This window comes from Piliocolobus tephrosceles, chromosome 12 (assembly GCF_002776525.5).
Source record: "Piliocolobus tephrosceles isolate RC106 chromosome 12, ASM277652v3, whole genome shotgun sequence".
NCBI classification, from domain to species: Eukaryota; Metazoa; Chordata; class Mammalia; order Primates; family Cercopithecidae; genus Piliocolobus; species Piliocolobus tephrosceles.
Window position 1 is genome coordinate 82,326,902 of NC_045445.1, and position 4,730 is coordinate 82,331,631.

The 4,730-nt window shown below is 43.2% G+C and overlaps 1 protein-coding gene across 1 annotated transcript in view; it reads right to left on the reverse strand.

Annotated features, from left to right (window-relative positions):
* The window catches only part of DGAT2L6 (diacylglycerol O-acyltransferase 2 like 6), a 27,250-nt gene that overhangs the window by 21,762 nt on the left and 758 nt on the right, over positions 1-4,730 (reverse strand). The window lies entirely within an intron of this gene.

Genomic DNA, 4,730 nt, shown 5'->3' on the forward strand with positions numbered 1-4,730 from the left:
GGGGGGGGGGGTAGTGACCCAAAAAAGCCCCCCACCCCCCACCCAGCGGAGAAAGAGAAAAAAGAGACGGAAAAAAAAAAAAAAAAAAAAAAAAAAGGGGATGCTTTCAAAAGACCTCCAAAAGCAGGCACTGGAATAGATTGGAGAGGGTGGAGATCAGAGGTTAGATGATCAGGAAAAAGAATATTGAGATAGTTTAGGGGGATGGTGATACAAGCCCAGAAGAGATGAGGGAAAGCCATCCTCTGAATGAAAGCTGGCCCTGAGAGGGGCTGTCAGAGCCACAGCCTAATTCTAAGGACATGAATATTTGTATTCCAAATCTCCTCCAAGCCATTTTCTCATTCCTCTCTTCTTGCTTCCTCCCTCCTTCTTGTCCCTCTGCCTTTTCTCCATTTTCTCTATTTCCTCCCCATTATTTCCAGTAATGCTCCATAATCAGCTATGATTCTGAACATCATTTGGAAAGGAGGGGAAGCACTGAGGGAGGCTCTGAGCAAGATAGAAGGAAGGAAGGAAGGAAAGAAGGTGAGAAAGAAAAGGAAGAAGGAAGGGTGGAAGGCAGACATTTCTGTAGGAGCATTTCCCATGAACCAGGCTGAGAGACTAGGGACACTGAGACTTAGAGGGATTGCAGTACTTGTTTGGAGTCACACAGCTAATTGCCATCTAAGTCTGATGAACTCCAGAACTCATGTCCTGTTTGCCACGCCACGGTGACTCCCTTTCCTGTCTCCCCTGATCTGTTCAACTTGTATAATATTTTCTTATTCTGATATCCTAATATCACTTTGTCATGGCTCTTTCACTCACCACAGTCTGTCTTGCATTATAGTGATCTGTGTATGTGTCCAGCACTGGCACATAAAATGGGGACAGTGGTTGAATGAATGATTGGTTTATCTCTGTTACTAGATAGTAAAGAGCCTGTAAGGATCTCACAGCAAGGACAGCCCAAGATCTTATCATGAGTATTTACTCTATAACTGTTGGATTGAACATATTTGAATGTCTTAGGCACCTCTGTGGGCATCACGCCCTGTTGGACACTGAAGCTACCTTGGTAACTTTCAAGACCCAGGATTTGTGTTGTAATTTCTAGCATAATCACTAAAAGAACAGAAACAGGACGTATAGCACCTGAGCAAGAAGAGAAAGACAAATGAAATAGTAAAGCTTATCAGTCTAAAAGAAGTCAAATCGAAGGGCCAACAAGCACACGAAAAAGATGCTCAACATTATTGATCATCAGGGAAATGTGAAGCAAAACCACAATGAGATATCATCTCACACCCATTGGGATGGCTATTATTTAAAAAACAGAAAATAAGAAGTATAGATGAGGATGTGGGGAAATTGAAACTCTTGTGCACTGTTGGTGGGAATGTGAAATTGTGCAGCCGTTAAGGAAAACAGGATGGCAGTTCCAAAAAAAAAAGTAAAAACAGAATTACTGTGTGATCCAGGAATTCCATTTCTGGGTGTATATCACAAGCATTGAAAGCAGAGTCTCAGATGTTTGTACATCTATATTCATAGCAACATTACTCACAATAGCCAAAATGTCAAGGCAACCTAAATGTCCATCAGTAGATGAATGAAAAACAATATGTAGCATATCCACACAAGGCACTGTATAACTCAGCCTTTCAAAGGAAAGAAATTCTGACACATGATACCACATGGGTGAGCCTTAAAGCCATTATACTAAGTAAAATAAGCCAGTCATGAAAGGACAAACACTGGAATAATAATTCCAATTATATGAGGTACCTAGAATAGGCAAATTCATAGAGACAGAAAGCAGAATGGTGGTTGCCAGGGGCTGGAAGGATTAGGGAGTTATTGTTTAATGGATACAGAATTTCAGTTTGGGAAGATAAAATTCTGGAGATGGATGGTGGCCATGCATTGTGAATGTACTTAATGACATGTACTTAGAGCACACTTAGAAATGGTTAAAATGGCAAATTTTATGTTCTAGGTATGGTATCACAATAAAAATAACTTTAAAAAATGAAGGTGAAAAAAATCCCATTTATTCTTTTTTTAATTATTTTTAAAATTTTTTTATTTTTTATTTTGTTTGAGACAGAGTCTTGCTCTGTCACCAGGCTGGATGGAGTGCAGGAGTGCGATCTTGGCTCACTGCAACCTCCGCCTCTCGGGTTCAAGTGATTCTCCTGCCTCAGCCTCCCGAGTAGCTAGGACTACAGGCGCCTGCCACCACACCCAGCTAATTTTTGTATTTTTAGTAGAGATGGGGTTTCACCATGTTGGCCAAGATGGTCTCGATCTCTTGATCTTGTGATCAGCCCGCCTCAGCCTCCTGAAGTGTGGGGATTACAGGCGTGAGCCACCACACCCAGTCCCATTTATTCTTATGTGTTTCCTCTGAAGACACATAGGTATCATCCCCACTCCACTCCTCCAGCTCTTCTGGGACAACTAGAAACCATTGAAATTTGGGGGTGAAGGGGCATTACTTGGAGGCTAATCCTCACCTTCTTGGTCCCTCACATATCCAGTTGTCTAATACACTCTCTACCCTATACCCAGCAGGACACACTGTCCTTTGAGAGAGGAAATGAAAAAGAGAAAAATATATATGAGAAAGTATAGTTTTCTGGCAGAAAAATGAGTACATTTTAATTAGAAAAGCTGCCTCGGCTGGGCGCGGTGGCTCATGCCTGTAATCCCAGCACTTTGGGAGGCCGAGGTGGGCAGATCACCTGAGGTCAGGAGTTTGAGAACAACTTGGCCAATATGGCGATACCCCTCTCTGCTAAAAATACAAAAATTAGCTCGGCGTGGTGGCAGGCGCCTGTAGTCCCAGCTACTTGGGAAGCTGAAGCAGGAGAATCGCTTGAACTCGGGAGGCGGAGGTAGCAGTGAGCCAAGATCGTGCCATTGCACTCTAGCCTGGGCAACAAGAGCGAATTTCCGTCTCAAAAAAAAAAAAAAAAAAAAAAAAAACCTGCCCCAGAAGAGCTTTCCTGGGTGGAAGAGGCCTCACACCTAAAAGGACCTGCTCACAAAATTCATCCTCTTGATATCTTTTCCCTGCTCTTTCTGCCCCATCTCTGCCCATTCTTTCTGGGATCCTGATTTGACACAGTTGCTGCCACCCTGATAGCAAGTGTCTTAGGACATTCCTGTGTCCCTCAGTTTCCTGGCTGAGGGCCAGAACTTATCAAAGGGGTCTTTTTGGGGAAGTTAGGGGAAATGCAAAGGAAAACAAAAAGAAACTATGAAAGTCTAGAAACAACTAAGTTTACTAACAAAATCACTTTCTTCTGTCGATATAGCTGAAGTCAAGCCATCAATGGGCTTAGCGTGTTTTGATTTTAATAAGGCTTAATAAGTCTGCATTCTGAGAAAGCTGTGGACCCCTCTGGCAGTCTGGTGAAGCCATGGACCCTTTCTCTGAATAATATGTTTAAATGCACAAAATAAAATATACAGATTTACAAAGGAAACCCATTATATTAAAATTCGGTTATCAAAATATTACCCACAGTGTGATATAGTAACATATGTGCTTCTTGATGTATGCGTTAAATAACCAGATCTAACAGCAGTGCCAATAACTACTGGTATTTTGAAGTAGTCGTGAACATAAATGAAATTTCGAGATGCCTGCAACAACTGTAATACGAAATGCAAATCTCTGTGATGTCTGTTACTGACACTCACAGGTACTCCTAATACTTTGTGGTTTATTGCTTATATTCATCATTGAAGGAAATACTACATTTCAATTAGATGTTAGTGGAAAGAAAGAGGCAGTTTGTTTTATTTGTTTTTCTGTTTTTTGTTTTTTGTTTTTTTGAGACGGAGTCTTGCTCTGTCGCCCAGGCTAGAGTGCAGTAGCACGATCTGGGCTCACTGCAAGCTCTGCCTCCCGGGTTCACGCCATTCTCCTGCCTCAGCCTCCTGAGTAGCTGGGACTACAGGTGCCCGCCACCACGCCTGGCTAATTTTCTGTTATTTTTAGTAGAGATGGGGTTTCACCGTGTTAGCCAGGATGGTCTCAATCTGCTGACCTCATGATCGTCCTGCCTCGGCCTCCCAAAGTGCTGGGATTACAGGCGTGAGCCACTGTGCCCGGCCGAAAGAGGCAGTTTTATTCATCCCAATTCAAAGCACCCCCCATCCACCCTGAATTTTTGGTCTATAGGACCCTGGTTGAGAGCCTTTGCTCTAAGGATCATATAGCCTCCCATGGGTTGGAACCAGCTATCTCCTACCCGTCTCTCATCCCTCAGGATGATATTATTTCTCCTCATCCAGTTTTCAAGCTTGCCCCTGTAATTGACAGCCCCCAAATCCCTGGTTTCTGGCAAGGAAAATCTTGGAGCTGTCAGCCCATTTGCAGTTTGCACTCCAGCCTGGGCGACAAGAGCGAAACTCCGTCTCAAAAAAAAAAAAAAAAAAAAAAAAAAAAAGTGCCGCCTCAGAAGATCCTTCTTAGGTGGAAGAGGCCCAACACTGTTGACTTCCGTGCCGTGAGTCCACGGAACAACTGGCTCTTTCTCAAAATTCTGTCTGAGATGTCACTCAGGCAGCCCTCAGATTTTCCAGAATTCTCTCACCGTAACTGTAGACTAGAAAATCACCCAACACCTACCTAGTAACACCAACTCTGTAAGCCACCACCACTTCTGCCCTGTCCCTGAATATGACTCTTTTCAGCTAGTTCATAGGGGACAGCTCCTGAGAAGGCTGGA